Here is a 23915-nt window from a genome sequence, read left to right on the forward strand (position 1 = left end):
CAAGGCACACTGTGAGGCCCCCATATATGCATGGTGTGTAATGAGTTTGCTACAAATAGCTGGGTATTACCATATTTCTCCGACCGTATAAATGGAAAATACTTCATGTGCTGGTCATATGGTGTATCTACCCACATAAATGGTAGATCTATTCTCTCCATTTTCTAGGTGGATATAGTAGGCAGGACGAATTACAATGAATAGGGATTGAATACACCTGGTTAGGTCCACCATATTTATATCTACCAAATATATCATAGTGAACACCGAGGGATATCATAATTAAGTCCTGTAGTGTGGCTCTAGTGAGGAGCACCCACATTTGTTCCCTCTTAAAGAGAACTCTCTATAAAGTACCCATTAGTGTGTCATATTTTGATTTGTCCAGGACCACCCAAGATAGATCGTCCTCTGTCTGTCCCGTTTAAGGAAGTATCTAGTCAGTCGTGTGTTTGACTATTTGCATCTAATAGAACTATAAAGCTCTACAATCCTATGTCTGACTCTACATGTGGTCATGCCAATATACTTGAGTGAACATGGGAATGTGATCATATAAATCACACCCCATGAGTTGCAATTTGTATGGTTATTTAATTGCCAAAGTGTCTGTAAGCCCAGATCTAGTTATTTAGTGCGTCATGTAAACGGACACACTTAATATGACCCACATGGGAAAAGTCCTAACACAGGGGGGTCCTCTCCACAATAATTGTTGTCCTTCTTGTATTTCTCTGCCTCTTGGTCGTGTGTGCACAAAAAGGACCTTAAGATTACTACTTCGTTTAAGAGCAAATAATGGTCTGTCCGGGGTCATCTCTCCTATATTTAGGATATGCCAGCTCTTGTTTATTGCTTTCTTGATGGCATCCATCAAGTGGCTAAATGTTGTCACACACACCAGTCTGTTTGTCTTTTCTTTGTGGTGTGTCTCCAGAAGGGCCTCCCTATTATTATTGCATGCCCTCTAGGCGACTCCACATACAAGATAATCAGGCTAATGGCGTGTCGGTAGCTCGCTGCTCAGATTTCTGGCATGTTGCTTGTATTTCGTACAGTTTCTCCTCCGCCTTAAGAATAGACCCACAAGGAGATTGTTCAGCAGTGCATGGGGATGAACGCTAGAATAGCTCAGTAAAGAGTTGCATGCCATGGGCTTCTGGTAAAGTTCACTGTTAATTCTGCCATCCTTAGGATAAAGCGGAAGATCCGAAAAGGAGACCTCTGCAGCACTCGATTCGCCAGTGAAACATAAGTTACGGGTATTGAACCAACTCAAGAAGGCATCAGGGGACATATGGTCTCCTTCTCAGATGACCAGAATGTCATCTATATACTGCCTCCACAACTTCAGGTTTTGTTGGAATGGATTGGTGATAGAGTAGATGTTCTTTGTCTCAAACCCATGCATGTATAAATTAGCCATGCTTGGGGCACAAGTGCTGCCCATTGAAGTTCCGGTGGTTGGCCTGTATAACTGTCCTTCGAACATGAAGACATTTTTTTTCAATGCCAACTTGGCACAATGCATGATGAATGAGTTGGGTGTCTGGTCCTGGCGAGGGTATCTTTCCAGGAGATGGTATATGGTGTCTAAGGTGTCATCCTGAGGAATATTACTATGCAATGATTCAACATCATATGTGACCATCAGGTTGGAGTGTGGATCAAAGGATACTGTTTCCAAAAGTTATAATACATGCTTGGTGTCCTGCTGGTAGGATGGTGTGTCAGCCACTATGGGGCATAGGAAGTGGTCTACAAATTGTGCAAGAGGTTCCAGGAGAGAACCTATTTCAGAGACAATAGGGCTCACTGGTGGTGGACTTTGCTCCTTGTGGATCTTGGGTAAGATATAGAACACCGGTATTGTAGGATGTTTCTGAATTAGAAATTTGGCTTCCCCTTTTGTGATTCAATCTGAGTACCTCCCTTCATTTATTAGGGCCTTAATCTCCCGTTGCAGTCTAGTGGTGGAATCACGTTGGATGGGTTTGTAGAATTTGATGTTGTTTAACTGTATAAGGCATTCACTAAGAATGACCTCCGTGTCCAATATCATTGTCGCACCGCCCTTGTCAGCTGGTTTGATGGTAATAGTGACATCATTGCCTAACTCCTCTATAGACTTCCTCTCCTCCTCGGAGATATTGCAGAATGGTAATTTTGCTGGATCTTTGTTAAACTCACATTCCTCCTCAAAAGTGGAGACTTGGGAAGGTTCCTGTTGTAACATAGGTAGGAAAGTCAATTTATTCCTCAAACCTGTATTGGAATTAGAGATGGATGTTTCTCTCTTGGAATTGAAGAAAAAAATAAAGGTGTACTTTGTGAAAAAACTCTGCTAGTTCCTTGTGTGTCATAAAATCGCTGCCCAATTTGGTGGGCACAAAGCAGAGAGCTTTCTCTAGGACTTGATTCTTCACTGCTGTGAGTCATTTACTACTCAAATTCACAATTAGGTTGTCAGGTCGCTTTTGGATGCCATGTGTTCTCTTGTCATGCTCCTGGTCACTCTCTGTTCCAAGGCAGGGTCCCAATTCACATGTTGTTGGTTGCATGTTGTGTGAATATAGTACTCAGGCAAATCTCTAATAAACACTAGCACATGAACAATGGCATTTGCCAAACACAAATAAAAAGTGATCAAAACAAGTTTTTGTACCTTGGATACATTTTAATTATTATTAAAAAACATGATTCAATTATAAAAATTGGGTACATTAATATACATGCATGATAAAGTGTTTCAACAATTTGTAACTATGTAGAATAAGCCTGGTAAAATAATAAGAAAACGTGCAGTGGCAGATAATAGATGAAATGGTGTTGACTGTAAGGTTGGATTATTGCAATGAATCTCTGAACTCCTTTGTGCAGAGTCTAATATTCCTTATCCATTTTCAGGAATTTTAATCAGCTGACTCCACCTGAATAAAGGCATAATCCCTCTGGATAAACAAAGCGAGGGAAAAAGGGAACTTTAATCAGCTGACTCCACCTGAATAAAGGCATAATCCCTCTATACGTCAATATATGACGTTAACCGTTATTTCTAGTCCATCTAGGTAAGCGGATATTGTAATAAAACGCTGAGCCAACTGCATACTGCTAGACAAGGTTTTTTGTATTATCTAATAACCCAAACGAATCATATAATGTGACACACACCATATAAAATCACTATGGGTAATTTGGGGATATATCATTCTTATGTCAAGCCAAGGTATTCAAAATTCTACACAAATAGTTTCTGTTTCTCCTGTCTCTCCTACTTATATGGTTTTTCACCCTCTATCATAGGTCTGTCTGTTGGTAAGCTTTGTTTTAAAGGCAATATATTCCTCAATAGGAGGGTACTAAGATAAAAAATCTACAGTGAACAACATTAGGTGTTCAGAGATATGTTGTAATTATGTAAATAGGTGTCTGTGGACTTGTATATAGATATATGTATATATGTACAAATGATGTTTCTTCTCTTTTTCTCTTTGGCAAACTTGTACATCAATGCGTAGCGGTATTATCAAATATGTGACATGAAAAACACTAGCTTTGTATGTATGTAATGACATAACTTAAATCATAAACGGTTATTTGCAGTGTAATACTTAGATTTGTAAATATTTGTAATATGTTTTACAGAAATACGATGGTACAGTCCTGAGGAAGACACACCCTGTGTCGAAAAGCGTAGACAGGAAACCATCTTTTAATTGTATTGTAAATGTATCTGATAAATGTCTGAACTTATGCATATGCTATAATGCTGAAACACTTTATCATGCATGTATATTAATGTACCGAATTTTTATAATTGAATCATGTTTTTTGATAATAATTAAAATGTATCCAAGGTGAAAAACTTGTTTTGATCACTTTTTATTTTTGTTTGGCAAATGCCATTGTTCATGTGCTAGTGTTTATTAGAGATTTGCCTGAGTACTATATTCACACAAAATGTTTTGCCCTGACTCAGGAAATTGATCCGTATCAGGGGGTCCTTGTTTTGTTTCACAGGAGGTTGGTTGCATGTTGACCGCCCCCTGTTGCTTCTTCTTCAACCTCTTCTTCCTCTGTCCTGTCCAAAAAGAGATTGGATGGAAGGGACTCCGAAAGGGGGGCATGTGTTGAAGGGTTGTGGTGGAAATGACCAAGGTTGTGGTGGCCAACAAGTTACCTGCAGAGGAAAAAGCTATGGTGTACCTCGGCATCTACCTCCCCTAGTGTTGGTCTTCAATGGGAGATCCGAATCTGAGTCATTGGAATCACTCCACTCATCTGAGTTCAAGTCCACTCGTCTGTGTCCCGGTGTCAGCCCCAAGTTCCTTTCTTATTTGTTCTTTTGCTCAGTATTGCCTAATACCCATCAGCTGTGTGCAGATACACCTTTTCCAAGGAGAATCTCTCTAGGTCTTTACTCAATTTGGTAATCTTGTATTTTACCAGTTCTTCTTTTGTCTCGTTCAAGTTTTTCATGATTTTCTCCAACTTATACGCTGTTATTTGTATGGAGGTTTTCATTTGTTTCTCCAAAGTCTGAATCTCTATAATCAAGAGATCAGATGTTTCCTTAGCTGTGTTTATCAGTAGAGCCAGCCAGTCTCTAGTACATCGCCAAGCTATTTTAGACCAGTTGGTAGTGAACACCTTATTGTCCAAAAAGAGTCATCGTGCATTGGACACTGTCAACCCTTGTGGGGCAATATTGCCTTTAAGGTATTCTGTTAGTATTGCTGCATGTAGAATAATTCTGACGTGTTGCTTTCTGATGCTACTAAGTTTGGTCCAGGCCTCTGTTTGTGAGAGTGTTTGTGAAATGTGGGTATCTAGTGTACTTGGTGTTTGTAGAATCGCCTGTACCATCTCATCATCAAAGGCTAGTCCTGTAGTCTCAGTCATGTCTAAATACATTGGTAACAAAATAGTGTAGTGCTACCACAAGGGAAAAGTAACAAAGGGTCTGAGTGTCTGATAATAACAACTGTGAATAATTAAAAAGTAACCAAGACCCACAGATAAAGTAGCTGTATTCAATATAGTTTCACTATAGGGGTTCAAGAGGGAGGAATTCTTACCATCCACGGTACCACTCCATGTAATCTATACTCACAAAAGGTAACCAGATGGTGTATCTAAACAAATCACTGGATAAACAAAGCGAGGGAAAAAGGGAAGGAAAAAAGTACAGACGCATACATAGTTAAGATAAGAACCCTCACTCACCCTAGGGTGACATGCTTCATCCTTGGGTTCCCTCTCACACACTGGGACTGCAGGGTACCGAGTGTGGACTACAACTCTCCCATAAGAGAGGAGCAGAAGGTGTTTTATATCACACAATGTAGGGAGAGTGAGTGGCAGAGTGCAAAAAATAATAAAGTTAAATGTGAGTTTAAAACTATCTACTTGTGGGCAAGATTAATATTGTATTAATGTCCCTAGTGGATAGATTAAAAAAACTCAGTGAAAATAGGGATATGGACATGCCCTATTAGGATACGGTCGACATGTTTCCGCTTTAAATAGACCAGAAAGATTCTTGGCATTCCTCAGGACCGTTCACTATGTCACTCTGCTTACTTAGTGCAAAAATAATAATATTAAGAGTAGGTTACCATACTTTTACTAATATAGGATTACTTTGTGGTACCAGCTTGTATTCATGTCCACTTTCTGTAAAGATATAAGAACACACATCAAAAACACATTATGTATATTATAAGGTCCTAATATTTACAAAACACAACTCTCCATCACCAACACTGCAAAAGTGTGTGAATACAAACTATTTAATGTATATTGTCTCACCAATTAGAGACTATTAGTCAACATCCACCTTCATAAGTCCTTTCAAAGTAAGTATCAGGACTCTAAAGGTATAACATTTACAGTAATATATTTTAAAACAAAACAACACATTTCTAGTCCTCTCCACCTTTAAAAATGCATCACACAATACTCTAGATGTGGGCAAAGTGCTGCACAGTAAATTAAATGCTTTTAACTATAAAGATTCCACTTCTCAAGATAGCTGTACTTTTTGAACTAGAGTCATATAGAATGACAGGGCATTGTTAAGCCCATCAAGTACATGTATTCCCACATTAAGTGAGCCTGTTATCACCCTTGTAATCTGGGTTGATTAACTACATCACAGCAATAGAAAAATAAAGGTTCCTGTTCAATCTCCACTTTCTGAGAACACATTATCAAATATAGAGCTCACAGAGGATATTTTACTATAAGTAATAATACAATATTCACAACATGTGTAATGTGCTCTATAAACGATGTGATCTGACAGTGTGTCTTCATTCACACATAGTACATAATTCAGCCTGGCTTTTCAAAGTATTAACACTGTTTACTAACAGCCTTGTACAGCCCAATAACATTTGTGCAGCAGTTTCTTACTCGCTCTGGAAAACTTCTCAAAGTATGTGAAAAAAGTTTGTCGTCCTCGCACACTTGGGTCTTGTTGGGGTTATAGAAATAGTCTTTGCAGAGGTGGTGTGTTGCTGTAAAGCAGGTGCACTGGGGCAGCTCGATTGCAGACCCGTTGGATAAGAGCTGCTGTTTGTTGGTTTAGTTCAGAAAACAGTTGCATCCTTACGCATATCATCATCATGAATTTGAATTTGAATTTAAAATATTTATAGAGCGCTGCGTTCACCATGCGGTTTCTTGGCGCTATGGAAGCAAAATTAGCAGAGGAACAGCAATAGAAACTGGTACAGTGAGAGGGGGCAAATGAGGACAATTTACTGTGGGAAGGCCTGCTTGAATGAGAAGGTTTTGAGGCCTTTACGGAAGAGAGAATAGTGCTTGGCCGACCGAAGGTGGTCGGGGAGGGAATTCCAAAAAGTGGGTGCCAAGAATGAGAAGTTGGCCCCTCCCCACTTTTTGCGCTTGTAGTGGGGTACCTGCAGAAGAGATTGGGAGGATGAACGAAGCTCTCTGGTAGGGATATACTCCTTTATCAAAGAGGTAATGAAGGCGGGAGCTGAGCCCTGACGTGCCTGGAAGACTATGCAGCCAGTTTTAAAAAGGGATCGCTCCCTGACAGGTAGCCAGTGAAGCGCCTTGAATAACGGGGTTGAGTGGTGGGAGTGGGAAAGGCCGTACACTAGTCGGGCCGCCTGGTTTTGAACCAGTTGGAGCTTTCATAAGCTGTAAGCTGGGATTCCGTTGTACAGGGCATTGGCGTAGTCCAGCCAGGAGATCACTAGGGCGGACATGATCAGTGTAATTGCCAGGGGAGAAAAGAAACGGGAAACAGTGCGAATAGTGCGAAGAGTGAGAAAGCAAGAAGAGACAACGGAGCTAATTTGTGAGTGTAGGGTAAGATGATTATTCATTTTGATGCCTAAGGTCTTAACTGTGGGAGAGGGAGTGGGAGGGGTACCTAAGGAAGAGGGCCAAAATAAAGAGTTCCAGGGACTGGAAGAGCCGCCAGTGAGAACCAACTCAGTTTTATCCGGGTTCAGCTTCAGGTGGTTGTGGCTCATCCAGTCCCTGATAAAAATCATAATAGTCTGGAAATTGGAAATAGAATAGGAAGAAGAGGAGAGGTTATCCTGGAGGTCATCCGCATAGTTATATACGGTGACCACCAGCTGCTGGAGTGCAAAGATTAAAGGATAGATATAAAGATTGAACAAAAGAGGGGAGAGAGAAGAACCCTGGGGAACACCACAAGTGACCTTAAGTGGAGTAGCCGAGAAATCCCCCAGCCGGACCGCCTGGGTGCGGTCCCTCAGGAAGGACGATAGCCAGACCAGGGCTGAGCCCCCGATTCCCGCCGCTCTGATATGTGAAAGCAAGATGGAGTGGTCCACTGTATCAAAAGCGGCGGAGAGATCGAGGAGCACAAGGGCCTGGTGTTTGTTTTGGTCCATGCCCACCCTGAGGTTGTCCAGGACCGACACCACGACGGACTCAGTAGAGTGCCTGGGCCGGAAACCCCTCATTCATTCTAGGTGATGTGCTTTTATATTCATACTTGCTATTTTAGTGGGGCACTGGAAGGTAGCCTTAATCAGGGATTTAAAAGCACACAGAATAAGTTACTTAAAATGAGTAAGTTACTCATTCTGAGTAACTTACTCCTTTTGGAATTCACAGAATGCACTTACTCATCAATGAGTAAGTGCCTTCTGTGAATACCAAAATGAGTAAGTGCATTATCTCAATACCAAAATGGTAGTAAGTTTATGATTTTGTAGTAAGTTAGTTCTGTGAATCGAGCCCGATGGACAGAATGCAGACATTCTACCCAGTCACAAAGATCTGGGTTTAATCCATCATTCTTTTGCTCACCATGGTGCCCCAGTTTGGACCCTGTTGTATGCAAATCAGTCTAGACCCTGTGCCTTATGGGAACACTCCTGCCAAACTGCCAAGCCAGGTTCTCCCTGGACTGGAAACAAGAATCCTGGGACCGGTTTTGGGACATCACCCCTCATCAGCCAGGTTGGCTTGAATTCAGTGGCGCAGTGAGCAAGGGACCCACGTCTGGGCATAACCTTCCCACATAGGACGACAAAAGCAAAAGGAACACCCCTAATCGGGGTAACTGGTACCCAGCAATAGGTGGTTATTCATGGGTCGCCTTCATGTTGATGGATGGGTCTCCAGCCCTCCCCTCCTCACCATGACAGAAAAGGGGTATTTTAAAGGATGGTCATTGTGAGCTTGTGGATGATTTTTGTTTTTTTAACTAAAGTTTTTTAGGGGTGTCACCAAGACAGTCTGTAGAAGACCTTCTGTGTTAGCTAAATTATAGGCCGGATACGGGGGTGAGCATATTCTGGTGTATTTCACAAGAAGCTGTGATGGGCTTTTGAAGACTCTCTTTCCTGGCACCCCTCTCTCTTGAGGTGCATCTTGTCCAGGAGATTTGGGCCTGCTCTCCCCAGCTGTGGACAGGGATGTTTAACTGGCGACAGGCTACTTCCATTGTCTTGGAGGGACATGACATGATGAGCAGGCTTCTGGATATTTAAAAAACTTTAAGGGAAAGGAGGCAGCAGAATATTGCTAAAATGGGAGTCCTGTGCGAGGCCAAAACTCATAAAAATTTGTCTAACCTGGACTCGGATATTTGGTGGTTCAGGCATTCGTCCCCTACTGACTGATTCTGTGCCGCATGGCGCTTTGCCACCTCCCGGATTTTGTATGGTGGGGGCCAGAGGGTCATCCCTATCCCGAGTATATGGAAAGACTGGCTCCCTACACTGGAGCACAACTTTGTTTTGGAACTAAATGGTGTCTCCATTGACTGGAGCTGCAGTTGCAACCACAAGGTACAAGGATTTTTGGTCCTGGGCCGGAGGCCCGAGTATGGGGTCCTTTTCAATTAGTCATAGGAACGAGTCCCAAATGGACTTAGGTGAGGGGATCTGGGTGCCTGTCTTTTAAGGATCTGGACGGGGACCACCCTGCCCTCCCCTGTGGTGTGGTCCGCCAGCCCGCCTTTGGGGCTCAACAGCAGAGGGTGGCCTAGGCTCTTGCAGGTACCCGAAATGGTGAACTCTAGGGAGGATTCCCGATCGGCATAAGGTACAGTAACTCTGAGATTCCCGAACGCATGTGTAGGCTTGAATTCCTAATGCTGCCTCACTAGTCTTTATTTTTTAAGTGAATGCTGAAGTATGCATGAAGTGGATATTTCACATTCGGTGTTTTCACTTACTGTGGATTTACGTTTTGTGTTTGCACAAAGGCATTACCTCCCCACACAGTTACCTTTCCCAGCCGTAGATGTAGCCCTGGTCCTTGTTGGGCTGGGTTCCCTGTCTGTTGCAGCTGTTGCCACATGTTTCACCAGCCTCCCGATCCTTGTTGCAGCGGTGCAGTGTCTGTTTTATTTACCTGTGGCTGAGTGTAAGGTTCATTTAGGTTACCCTGGGCTTGGTTTTGAGGATGGGGATTTTGCAGGGACTGGCCCAGGCTCACCCATCATTGTTCATGATATGGTTTTAGGCAGCATCAGTAGGCCTTGTGGCCCATTCTGTCGCAATATTAACACTCTCTGAGTTCTGGCTGCTGACAACCTCCCTGACCTCTGCCGTTGCGCCTGGGTTGAAACCCTCTGGGGTTTTGTGGTGGAGCCCCCTTTTATACTGGTGCCATTTTCACACTTGCAGCCAAAGTGACTCCCTCAAGGACAGTCTTTTTCAATTTGTGGCAGACCAGCTTGGCGGTGCCTCTATGGGCTTGCTCCTGTTTTTGCCTATACTTTTCCTGTTTCTTTCTGTAATAATGCAATCTGTCGGCCTGACTCTACTGCCAGGGTTTGTTGTTCAACCCTACTACTCTGTCCAAACCACTTTGAATTTTGGTAGACAGCCCCTTTTTGAGGATGTTATAGAAGAATGCAACCTGGGGGCCCGTATCGGTCCATAATTGTCCTGTCCCTTGTCCCCATTGTTCCCTCATGAAGTCCAAAACCTCAGCTATGGTCTCTCCAGGTTTTATGCTTTCAGCCATCACTCACCCAACATCTGGGCAGTCTGGGATTATTTCCCTCAGGGCCGTCCATATATGGTGCCTGTACAAATTTAATGCAGCCTCGTCATGCTCTGTGTTGCTCAGCATGACTGTTGGGATGCGGGCTTGTGTGAACACTGTTAGTCTGCTCTCCTTGAGACTGTTTAGCAGACTTTTCACATTGCCTACCACTAAGTTTATTCCATTGGTGTGCTTCTTAATACATGAGATCCATGGCCCCACTCCATCCAACAATGGCAGCAATTTGGTCCTGAGCCCTTCTTTGTCTAACTGGGCCCTTGGCACATAGATGGTCCCTGACGTGCCCATCTGCAGCAGCAGGGCCATTTTGGCTTAAAGTAGTGTTGCTTGTTTCTCTCCAACATAGCACTCCCATCTTCTTAGACAATGCTGCATGTAGGGGGAAGTATCGTTTTGATTCTAGTCTTCTGCAATGGCCATGTCCTCAGGTTCAAAGGATCCCTCCTCTGGCCAGGATCTATCGTACTGGCCCTCCATTTTGGTAAATGACATCTCACATCCATCCAATGGTTGACTGCCTTATCAATGTGAACTTTTAGTATTTTCTTATGTGCACTCTCATTCAACATGTAGCCCCACTCCTTCAAACCTTCGAACTGCACAGGTCAAAGCTGTGGTTACATTTCATACATGGCACTCCTCAAATTCTCAATCTTTTTGGGTGTTTGGGACAACAGATCGAGTTTTTAGTATCAGGATATAGAAATATTGTAAAAAACTATTGTGCAAAAAATATATTGTGATGCACAAATATGGCTATCAATCAAGAATATCATTGTTTTAGGTAAGTAATATATTTATTAAGAATGCTGTTGTTGTTAATATAGTTTTCAATATTATAGTTGTAAAGAAGATCATGTTTCAATTATTTTAATGTGTTTTAGTTCATATTTAGGAGAAGTTAATTAGGTAATAATGAATGAACAATTCATTTTTAATATTTCATTAATTGATTATTAATTATGTAAATTGTGTGCTAATTAGATGTTGGAGCTAAATTTTAGGTGTGGGTTGCTGGATTTGCACGGATATATGGTGGAAAGGTAATTAAGTAGTAATTATTTAACAATTCATCACTAATGTATTATGACTTATCAATAATTATTATATATATACATTATGTATAATGTGTTATATATATATATATATATATATATATATATATATATATATATATATATATATATATATATATATATATATATATATATATTATATAATGTTTTATGTATGTATGTATGGGCTGCTGGGTTTCAGGTAAGTATGGGCTGAAAATCCGTTCCGCTAGCGGAATTTGTGAATTTTTGACAATTTCGCGGTCCGCGAAAATGTCAAACAATTCGCGAACTGGCAGATTTTATTTGCTTGGTCGCGCTTCAAAAATACAATCCTGCATGCGCGGTATTGACTTGCCGTGATTCTGAGTTCGCCGAGTTGTTTTCCCCCCGGTTTGCGTGTGCTGCGCCATTTTCGATCTTGCTGCGTGATCGCGCGAGACTTTTCGACCACGAGTACGTCTTGGCGTGTTTGCACGAGACTTTTCGACCGCGAGTACGTCATAGCGTTCCGCCATCTTACACTGGGAGACTTTCAGAACGCAAATACGTCATAAGGGCCCACGATCACGTAGATGCGCCGCGCAGCTGACATCCGGCCTGGAGATTTGAACAGCTCGCTTTCCCGAAATTGCAAAAATTGCAATTATGCACAAGAAATCTATTGCTGGCAGCATAAACCTTCTGAAATTGATGATTTGGATCAGAAAAACTCCTCAGATTGGCATTTGGCTGCATTATTTTGTGCAAGGAGTCAATTTTTTTTGGGGGGGTGGGAGGAACGAAGTGCCCCACAGTCTCCAACTTCCTGTTCCTGTCCAGCAGGCTCCTCCCAGTGCTTTGTCCATGTCCAGGTCACTTTTCATTTGGATTTGGAGCTGGAAGAATTTTTGGGGATCACTTTTGGATTTGAGATTTTACAAGTAAGTTGGTGTTGTTTGTTTGGGGCATTGCAGTTGCTGCAACTACAATTTATAAACTTTTTCACAACTTTAATAAATATATATTGTGGGTACCCACAGTATCCAGTAGTCCCAAGGTTAGTCATGGGTGCATGATAAACTGTTTCTGTGAGTTTTGTTGAACTTAAATATCATTTATGACATGTTATTGAGTAGCTCACTGTTATATGTGGAAGTTTTTTTTAATTTTGGGGTGCGTGTTAAAGCCACAGTAGCCAGTAGGCCCAGGGGTAGTCAGTGGTGCATGGGCCATGTCTTTCTGTGGGTTCTCTTGAATTTAAACATCATTTAGGGCATGGGTGCCATTAGATTGGGGTGATTTTTATGTGTATTTTGATTTTTTGGGTGTTGTTGGGGCCTGGTACAGGACCTGGCCATGTGGGTTGGGGCCATTTTTAGGCCTGGCCCAGGCCTGGTCCAAGGGCCTTGCCATGTGGGTGGTGGTCTAGGGGCCATTTTGAAGCCAGGCAGTGTGCTTTGTTGTGCCATAGGCCTGCACCCAGTCTGCCTTGCTTTCCTCCATTACGCCCAGGGGCAGCCAGTGGTGCATGCGCCAAGTCTTTCTGTGTGTTCTCTTGATTTTGAACATTATTAAGGGCATGGATGCCATTGGATTGGGGGAGTTTATGTGTGTATTTCGATTTTTGGGGTGTTGTTGGGGCCTGGCCCAGGGCCTGGCCATGTGGGTGGGGGCCATTTTGAGGCCTGGTCTAGGGCCTGGCCATGTGGGTGGGGGTCTAGGGGCCATTTTGAAGCCAGGCAGTGTGCTTTGTGCCATAGGCCTGCACCCAGTCTGCCTTGCTTTCATTCATTATGCCCAGGGGTACTCAGTGGTGCATGGGCCAGGTCTTTCTGTGGGGTCTCTTGAATTTAAACATCATTTAGGGCATGGATGCCTTTGGATTGGGGTGATTTCTGTGTGTATTTTGGTTTTTTGGGTGTTGTTGGGGCCTGGTCCAAGGCCTGGCCATGTCAGTGGAGGCCATTTTGAGGCCTGGTCCAGGGCCTGGCCATGTGGGTGGTGGTCTAGGGGCACTTTTGAAGCCAGGCAGTATGCTTTGTTCGGCCATAGTTTTTCTGGGTGTTGTTGGGGCCTGGTCCAGAGCCTGGCCATGTGGGTGGGGGCCATTTTGAGGCCTGGTCCAGGCAGGGCCTGGCCATGTGGGTAGTGGTCTAGGGGCCATTTTGAAGCCAGGCAGTGTGCTTTGTTGTGCCATAGGCCTGCACCCAGTCTGTCTTGCTTTCATCCATTATGCCCAGGGGCAGCCAGTGGTGCATGTGCCAAGTATTTTTGTGTGTTCTCTTGATTTTAAACATCATTTAGGGCATGGATGCCATTGAATTGGGGTGATTTATGTGTGTATTTAGATTTTTTGGGTCTTGTTGGGGCCTAGTCGAGGGCCTGACCATGTGGGTGGGGGCCATTTTGAGGCCTGGTCCAGGCAGGGCCTGGCCATGTGGGTGGTGGTCAAGGGGCCATTTTGAAATCAGGCAGTGTGCTTTGTTGTGCCATAGGCCTGCACCCAGTCTGCCTTGCTTTCGTCCATTATGCCCAGGGGCAGCCAGTGGTGCATGTGCCTAGTCTTTCTGTGTTTTCTCTTGATTTTAAACATCATTTAGGGCATGGATGCCATTGGATCGGGGTGATTTTTGTGTGTATTTAGTTTTTCTGAGTGTTGTTGGGGCATGGTCCAGAGCCTGGACATGTGGGTGGGGGCCATTTTGAGGCCTGGTCCAGGCAGGGCCTGGCCATGTGGGTAGTGGTCTAGGGGCCATTTTGAAGCCAGGCAGTGTGCTTTGTTGTGCCATAGGCCTGCACCCAGTCTGCCTTGCTTTCATCCATTATGCCCAGGCAGCCAGTGGAGCATGTGCCTAGTCTTTCTGTGTGTTCTCTTGATTTTAAACATCATTTAGGGCATGGATGCCATTGGATTGGGGGGATGTTTGTGTGTATTTCGATTTTTGGGGTGTTGTTGGGGCCTGGTCCAGGGCCTGGCCATGTGGGTGGGGGCCAATTTGAGGCCTGATCCAGACAGGGCCTGGCCATGTGGGTGGTCATCTAGGGGCCATTTTAAAGCCAGGCAGTGTGCTTTGTTGTGCCTTAGCCCTGCACCCAGTCTACCTTGCTTTCATCCATTATGCCCAGGGGCAGCCAGTGGTGCATGTGCCAAGTCTTTTTGTGTGTTCTCTTGATTTTAAACATCATTTAGGGCATGGATGCCATTGGATTGGGGTGATTTTTGTGTGTATTTAGTTTTTCTGGGTGTTATTGGGGCCTGGTCCAGTGCCTGGACATGTGAGTGGGGGCCATTCTGAGGCCTGGTCCAGGCAGGGCCTGGCCATATGGGTGGCGGTCTAGGGGCCATTTTGAAGCCAGGCAGTGTGCTTTGTTGTGCCATAGGCCTGCACCCAGTCTGTCTTGCTTTCATCCATTATCCCCAGGGGCAGTCAGTGGTGCATGTGCCAAGTCTTTTTGTGTGTTCTCTTGATTTTACACATCATTTAGGGCATGGATGCCATTGGATTGGGGTGATTTTTGTGTATATTTCGATTGTCTGGGTAATGTTGGGGCCTAGTCGAAGGCCTGACCATGTGGGTGGGGGCAAATTTGAGGCCTGATCAAGACAGGGCCTGGCCAGGTGGGTGGTGGTAAAGGGGCCTTTTTAAAGCCAGGCAGTGTGCTTTGTTGTGCCATAGCCCTGCACCCAGTCTGCCTTGCTTTCATCCATTATGCCCAGGGGTACTCAGTGGTGCATGAAAAAACTCTCTCTGTGTGTCTCTCTTCTAATAATTTAAATATCCATTTTGGATTAGAATTGCAATTTTTATTTAGTGTCTTTCCGGTATTGGGTGTGTTGTGTTATAATAAATGCCTAGTTGCAAATATGAATTGAAGCACGACATATGCAACATTTATTTAACTGATGTACCTCTGGCTTCCTTTGCTTTAGGTGCCCAAATACTGACAACTAGGAATCATTCTTATCACTTGTTGTAATGCCAGGAAGAAGTCCTGTTGCTGTGTGTGCACAACGTCATATGACGTCACATGTGGTGGCCACAGACAACTCTGCAACTGCGTCCTGCTGTTCTGACATCTGAAAAAGATGGGCCCAAAAAAAGGAGGCCGTAGCTCCTCTACCAAGAAAGTTGCCAGTGCCACTGCCAGTAAGAAGGAGCAGAAGAAGCAAGTGGCGCCACTTACCAAGGCGACTGGTTTGCCGAAAGACACTTTATTGGGTATTGTTGGGGCCTGGTCCAGGGCCTGGCCATTTGGGTGGGGGCCATTTTGAGACCTGGTCCAGACAGGGCCTGGCCATGCGGGCGGGGGTCTAGTGGTCGTTTTGAACTCAGGCAGTGTGCTTTGTGCCATAGGCCTGCACCCAGTCTGCCTTGCTTTTATCCATTATGCCCAGGGGTACTCAGTGGTGCATGAGCCACGTCTTTCTGTGGGGTCTCTTGAATTTAAACATCATTTAGGGCATGGATGGCATTGGATTGGGGTGATTTTTGTGTGTATTTTGGCTTTTGGCTGTTGTCGGGGCCTGGTACAGGGCCTGGCCATGTTGGTGGGGGCCATTTTGAGGCCTGGTCCAGACAGGGCCTGGCCATGTGGGTGGTGGTCTATGGCCATTTTGAAGCCAGGCAGTGTGCTTTGTTGTGCTATAGGCCTGCACCCGGTCTGCCTTGCTTTCATTCATTATGCCCAGGGGTACTCAGTGGTGCTTGAAACAACTCTCTCTGTGTGGTCTCTCTTCTAATAATTTAAACATCCATTTTGGATTGGAATTGCAATTTTTATTTAGTGTCTTTCCGTTTTTGGGTGTGTTATGTTATAATAAATGCCTAGTTGCAAATATTAACTGAAGCACGACATATGCAACATTTATTTAACTGATGTTCCTTTGGCTTCCTTTGCATTAGGTGCACAAAGACTGACGACCAGGAGTCATCCTCATTACTTGTTGTAGTGCCAGGAAGAAGTCCTGCTGCGGTGTGTGCACAACGTCACGTGACATCACGTGTGGTGGTCACAGACAACTCTGTAACTTGTGCAACTGCTTCCTGCTGTTCTGACATCTGTCGAACATGGGTCCAAAAAAAGGAGGCCGTAGCTCCTCTACCAAGAAAGTTGCCAGTGCCACTGCCAGTAAGAAGGAGCAGAAGAAGCAAGTGGCGCCACTTACCAAGGAGAATGGTGTGCCGACAGACACTTTTTTGGGGGGAAAAAAACTATAACGAACACAAAGAGTTGGAGGGTCTGTTGACTAACAGAGCTGAGTCTATAAGGTCTTGTATAGGAGACCACACCTTTGCATTGCACTAACCCAGACCAAGTGGTCACATGAAACAAAAATATGATCGATATCCTATCAGCCCACCCATTTGGCGGAGCCTCGTCATGTAGGACGTCTAACCAGGGTGGTGAGTCAAAGCCCGGGTGAATTGGCCAGACAACACACACTACTGGTTCATATTGTCAAAGTGTCCATGCCACAGAGTGGTGCTGAAAAAGTGCAGTGCAAAATAAGGAGTGAAATAAGTGATGTTAAAATGACGGTCGAGGCAAAAGATTTTTTTTTATTGATATTCACCAGGACGCCAGGTTAAAAAGAAGTGTAGAACAGTGTGAAAAAATCACTGTGATGCTTTGCTGTGTTATGGATTAGGCCAACATGTTTCTGCCTAAGGTGAAACTACACCGGCATTCTTCAGGGCCAGATACACAAGATATTGCTACTGCAAAGGTACACTCAAATATTAATGTGTAAAGTGAAAAAATGAAAAGGACAGACCAAATCATTTGTTTAACGAACTGTCCAAACTAGTGGAGTGGTCATGTAGACCATCCTACCGTATCCTCCCGAACCAGTAGTTGGATAGAGGATGTGATCCCAGCAGTATGTGGGAGTCAAAGGGGAGGCCCCTTCGGCTTTGGTGTTAGCCGAGAGGTACCGACGGAGAGAGCGGGGCCTCATTCTCCGAGCCGTCGCCGGGTGAGGTGAGGCTTGACTCCCACATACTTTGGTGTTAGCCGAGAGGTACCGACGGAGAGAGCGGGGCCTCATTCTCCGTGCCGTCGCCGGGTGAGGTGAGGCTTGACTCCCACATACTGCTGGGATCACATCCTCTATCCAACTACTGGTTCGGGAGGATACGGTAGGATGGTCTACTTGACCACTCCACTAGTTTGGACAGTTCATTAAACAAATGATTTGGTCTGTCCTTTTCATTTTTTCACTTTACACATTAATATTTGAGTGTACCTTTGCAGTAGCAATATCTTGTGTATCTGGCCCTGACGAATGCCGGTGTAGTTTCACCTTAGGCAGAAACATGTTGGCCTAATCCATAACACAGCAAAGCATCACAGTGATTTTTTCACACTGTTCTACACTTCTTTTTAACCTGGCGTCCTGGTGAATATCAATAAAAAAAATTCTTTTGCCTCGACCGTCATTTTAACATCACTTATTTCACTCCTTATTTTGCACTGCACTTTTTCAGCACCACTCTGTGGCATGGACACTTTGACAATATGAACCAGTAGTGTGTGTTGTCTGGCCAATTCACCCGGGCTTTGACTCACCACCCTGGTTAGACGTCCTACATGACGAGGCTCCGCCAAATGGGTGGGCTGATAGGATATCGATCATATTTTTGTGTCATGTGACCACTTGGTCTGGGTTAGTGCAATGCAAAGGTGTGGTGTGATCCTGTCCCGCGTCCAACCCCGCCGGGACTACACACCCCTCCCGACTCACCGGTATCCAGGGGACCCCACAACAATCCCCGCTACCGAAAGCCCGTAACACACCACCATGACGGGGCGGCAACAGTGACTCGAAGTATCCCGCCCCTCTCTTCCATGCAGGAACCAATCCCCGGACGCCGCCAACAGGAAGCAATTGAATGCGACCCCGGAAGTCCCACCCCTACAACAGTGAAAAGCAACCCCAGCGCCCAGGACCCGGTCGGAGTATCGTGGCAGGATTCTCAGGCAGACGGAGAGGACGACGGAGCAGAGAGAGCGGAAGAAGACGTATGGTCAGAAGATTGGTGGAGTCCTTGAGGAGGTGGCTGAAGAGCGGCCGTAGTCCATCGGAGGGCTACGGCGGACCGCGTGAGTACCTAGTACCCCTTTCTGAACACCCTAGGTGCTCAGTGTATATAGTGTAAAGTCTCTCCTATTTAGACACGGAGCACGCTAGAGATACACTCACTGTATATTTTTGTAAAGCACGTTCACTGCATTGCCCGCTCCCCTCACTCACCCTTCGGACACCCTCTCTATTCCCTTCCTCCTCCTTCGCCCTCCTTCCTCCCCTTTTCCGCACTTATCTTCGTTTCTTGGTCCCACACGTATCCGGTGGTGGTGTCGGAAGGACTGCTGTTCCACAGTACTGGTCTAACGGTCCCTTCTTTCTCTTATTGCCCTCCGAGGTACCTCCCCGACATCTGATCCAACGCGAAGGTCAACAAGACGGGATCCGGGACAAGGAAAGAAGGACCGGACAAAGACCCTCCTCGCGGAAGTACAAGACCCGACGTCCCGGGAGTCACACCACCTGTTGTTCTGGGACTTACTTGTATACTTTAATAAACCACCATAGCTCACTATATACGGCCTCCTTGCCTGCTATTTCAGCCTGCGACAACCGCCCCTTCACATGTGGTCTCCTATACAAGACCTTATAGACTCAGCTCTGTTAGTCAACAGACCCTCCAACTCTTTGTGTTCGTTGTAGTTTGATTAGGGGTATTGAGTTTGGATGGTCTATAAAGATAGTCCCCTTGACCCTCCTTAACCATTGTTTTTCGGGAAAAAAACTATGCCTGCAGCAGCGGTGTCCGCCAGGGACCAAGCAGGGAGCAGCACCTCCGCTTCATTGGTCTCAGTGCCACCACACCAAGTTAGGCCAAAGTCCATGAGTGCGGCAGCGGCAGCCTCTTTAATTGCTCTTTCACCATCAACCAGTGATGTAGGCATTGACTCATCGCAAAGTAGCATCCAATCAACGCAGGGTGTAATTCATCTGACGAGTGTTCAACCACAGGTGCAACAAGGAGTGGCGCAAGGAGTGGCACAAGGAGAGGCGCAAGGAGTGGCGCATAGAGAGGCACAACTGCCCACAATGCTTGTTCCTCCAGAAGTAGGGGCACATCAGGAAATCGAGATTCAAGCAGAGGTATCATCCGAGCAAGCCACTCCTCCTGATGATCCATTGTCTTCCAGATACCCAGCAAGAAAAAGGTCAAGGAGGGCTATTACAAGTTCTTCTTCAAGCCCCCTTCCTTCTGATGATCTAGATCTTGATTGGAACCCACCAATGCAGTCTGAGAGGGAGGCACGCCATGAGCCGACAAAGGTAGCTAAAAGGAAGGTTCCCGCAAGGCTTTCACTTATGGGTGATGACGACGAACAAGAAGTAGAAGTGGTGTATTCTGCTGCTGATGAACAGTCTGACGATGACGACCCAGTCCTCACAGTCGTCACTCCAGCCCCAGTGGGCATGAAGCAGACAGACATTTTTACCTTATCCCGAATTGCTGCTGAGCGGGATGTGGGCGGCATGGCACTGGTACTACCACCAACACAGGTAGCTACTTGTCATAGGTGATCTCTTCAAGCGCAACCGCACACCGATACACAAGCCTCAGTACAAGGAAAGGCTCAGTACTGGTCCCAAACTACGTTTCCTAGAAGGCCTGGTGTACTGCTCAATATGATCATGTGAGCAACCAGGAAGAGCGTCAGATATTCTTCCTACCTCACCCTAGTTGCAGAGAGCTGTTTCGTGGTTGCATTCTTCTTAGGTAAGCCCGCATCCTGGTTTCTTTGTTGCGCTTGCTGAGAGGGAAGCAGTTTCCTTTCAGCATTTCTCCTAGATCTCTGCTCCTTGATTGATGCTTTCTCCGTTGGTGAGCCCACTGTTCTGGCGCTGGATTGAAGTACGCTCCTTGACTCCCAGTCGGCATTTTCAGCTGCCGCATCTTGCACCTTGTTTTTCCCTGGCTAGTGTCCTCCGTTGGTAGAGCTTCTTCTGTGGCGCTCGTGCGGAGGACGTTACAGGACATCAGACGGCATTGCTTGCCGCCAACTTGTGCCCTTCTGTTCTTTTGGCTATTGTGTCCTCCATTGGAAGAGCTGCTGTTGAAGCGCTCATGCTGAGGACGTTTACTGATCTCGGACGGCATTGTCGGCCGCCACTTAGCACGGGGTCCTCTGTTGGCGAACACTGGGATCAGAGTTCATGCAGAGGATGGTTCATTGTTCTCACTAAGTACTCTCAGGTATCATTTGATTCCAGTAGAACACCTGATTCCAGTAGAACACCAGATCTTCATTCAGGTACTCACATCAACATGCCTACATTATTTTTTGTTCTTTTGTCTTGATTACGGATTTAGACTTTGCTAACAGCGGGATTGTGATTAGCTTATCTTGGATGCAGCTTACCATGGTTTCGTTATTGGCAAGACTGATAGCAAAAATTGGTATGTAGTGTGACCTGCATGACATTCTTTTACCCCCTCCCCTGGAAATCAGCGCCCTTGTGGTTAATGGTCCATTGTCGATTCCTTATTTCTTTCCTCTGCAGTATACCGTCCTCATCCAACGCATCCAGAGGGTACATAAATCCAACCAGCTAGTATATATATATATATATATATATATATCTATATCTATCTATCTATCTATCTATCTATCTATCTATCTATATATATATATATATATATATATATATATATATATATATATATATATATATATATATATATATGTATATATATATATATATATGTATATATATATATGTATATATATATATATATATATATATATATATATATATATATATATATATATATGGTCCATGTTTTTTTTCTTTACAGGTATTACCACACGGTATAATAGAGCCACAGTACTATTGTTCAGGGGACGTTTCCAACGTAGTGATCTCTGTGCTTTGTCGTTTCAGATCTCCCTCCTCGCTGTTCCCTTTCTTTCCCTCCCTCACTTGAGCCTCCTAGTGACCTGTGCCATAATGGCATACAGGCTGTGGTAGATCAAGAGGTGGAACCCTTTTGTGCATCAACCTATCCGAGGACTTGCAAAGTAACATTACTACACCAACACGACCTACAGTTGCCATATTTTCTCTTCAGAAGGGCCGGCAGGGACCTCAATCCAGCTCGACCTCTTTTACCTCAAGTAGTGGTCCTGTAACCGTAAGTACACAACAGTCAAATTCGGCCACGTCCATCCTCCACTTTTCTGGCATTGAAAGAAGCACCTCCACCACCACCAGCAGACATCTCAACTCCCCAGTTTGGGACGACTTTAGTATTAGCAAAAAGGCGGAAAACCTAGTTATTTGTTTGATTTGTAAAACTGTAGTTAGTTGGGGTAAGCTTGGTACCAACTACGGTACCGGATGGCAGAGAGGTCATCTCCAAAAACACCACACTATCCAGTGGGAGGCACACCTAAGTAAGATACAGGAAGCCAAAATTACAACTAATCTAAATGTATCCATTGATATTGCATCTGATGATGACGAGGGGCTGATCGTGCAGGGGGAGGTGAAGAAGCGACAGACTTTTTTTCTGGTACACACAGTACCCCTTGCAGTAGCACTGCAGTGGTAGCACCCACACCGTCCTCTACCCCAGCAACATCAAGGAGGCACAGCAGTCTGGTAGAGACACCAAGGCGAACAAGTAAATCAATGAGTCAAACTGGATTGAAGAGGTCTGCATCCTCATCATCACGTATGAAAATGGTCCAGACCACCATTAAAAGCATGTTTTGGTTGGAGCGCAATTTGAAAGCAACCACCCAACTTTATAATGTAATGCTGGCTAAAATGTTAGCGCTGGAGCTTCTCCCTTTTTCTTTCGTGGAAGGAGTGGGTTTTCTAGAATTTGTGGCAACAGTCTGCCCTAAATGGAAGGTTAATAGCCGATCCTATTTTGCCAGAGTTGCGGTCCCAGCACTACATTAAGATGTGCTGGAGGTGATTGGGGCAGCTTTGCAGAAGAGAGCTGTTTAGACTATCCACCTGACAACAGACATGTGGACCAGTTGCCAAGCCCTTGATTACATGTGCATCACTGCACACTGGGTCTCTTTTGCAGGGGTTAGAGACATGATGTCTGCAGGTGTTGACACTGCCACAATTTTTCAAGCTAGTCGGAAACATGCAACAGTAGCCATGTTTGCCATGGAGAAATCTCATACTGCAGTAAACATTTTTGAGGAGTTTAACAGTAAGGTCTTTAAATGGCTGCGTTCAAGAGAGCGCATGATTAGTTATGGTTCCACGGATAATGGCAGTAATATAGGGCCATGAATGATGGTGGCTATTTCAGAGTGCCGTGTTTGGCGCACAGTATTAACGTTGTTTTTCAAGATTTCTTGAAAAAAGAAAACAAAGTCAGCAAGTTACTGACCACCTGCTGAAGAATCTGCACACATTTCAGCCATTCTTTTAAGGCCTGGAAGCAGCTGAGGATCATTCAACGTGTCCGTGGAGTGCCAGTCAGAGGATTCATCCAGGAGGTGGCAACACGTTGGAACTCAACCTTCTACATGCTTGAGCATCTGTTTGAGCAGTGCTTGATAATCAATGAGTGTCTTTGCACAGGGTTCTTCTATGAAAGACATGAGGCTAGAGTTGGAGGAATGGAACCTAGTTAAAAGCCTGACAGACATGCTTTGTCCTTTTGAGGTCTTCACGTGAGAAGTCAGCGGGGAGGACTGTACTTTGGGCAAAGCTATCCCATTGTTGCGCATGCTAGAGCACCAACTGAAGGTGGTGTCTTCAACGTTCAAAGATGATGCTTATAAGCAAGACGCATATCAGTTGGCGGAGAGGTTATTAACCCGCCTACTTGACAATGCAAGGTTTAAAAGAATACATCATGAACAACATTACATTTGTGCCACTATTCTGGATCCACGGTACAAAAAGGCACTGGCCAACAATGCATTCATTCCTTTTAATGAAGCAGATGTTTCAAAGTACAAACATTGGCTAGCTCTGTCAGCCACTCGGTTCGAATAAGAGCGGCAGGAAATTGAAGGAACCGCCGCAAGTGCTACTGAATCAGCAGGCCATCTGGCGTCCAGGTCCCATTCTGTGGCTGAAGGCAGTCACTTTCCCTCAGAGCTGTTACCGACACCAGCAACCGTATCATCATCATCACCTGCACCAGGCCCAGCCATAATATTGTCGGAAGCGGATTGGATAACTAATCGAGGGTTTGCTCGTTCCAGTGTTGATGCAAAGGCCACAGATGGCACGCAAAGTGGAGCACCCCATGCATGACCTTCAGTGGATGGTGCAGCCCTATC

The 23915-nt window shown here is 45.0% G+C and overlaps 1 protein-coding gene across 4 annotated transcripts in view; it reads left to right on the forward strand.

The window, feature by feature from the left end:
- LOC147732923 (histamine N-methyltransferase A-like) overlaps nt 1-23915 on the forward strand; it is an 855634-nt gene that overhangs the window by 211458 nt on the left and 620261 nt on the right. The window contains exon 2 of one of the 4 annotated variants that reach the window (XM_086957455.1): nt 2908-3068. The exons of the other annotated variants lie outside the window; for them this stretch is intronic. The gene's annotated coding sequence lies outside the window, so the exon portion shown is untranslated. The remainder of the gene's footprint in view (nt 1-2907; nt 3069-23915) is intronic. 4 annotated transcript variants of the gene reach the window in all.

This window comes from Lissotriton vulgaris, chromosome 2_1 (genome assembly GCF_964263255.1).
Source record: "Lissotriton vulgaris chromosome 2_1, aLisVul1.2, whole genome shotgun sequence".
Taxonomy (NCBI): domain Eukaryota; kingdom Metazoa; phylum Chordata; class Amphibia; order Caudata; family Salamandridae; genus Lissotriton; species Lissotriton vulgaris.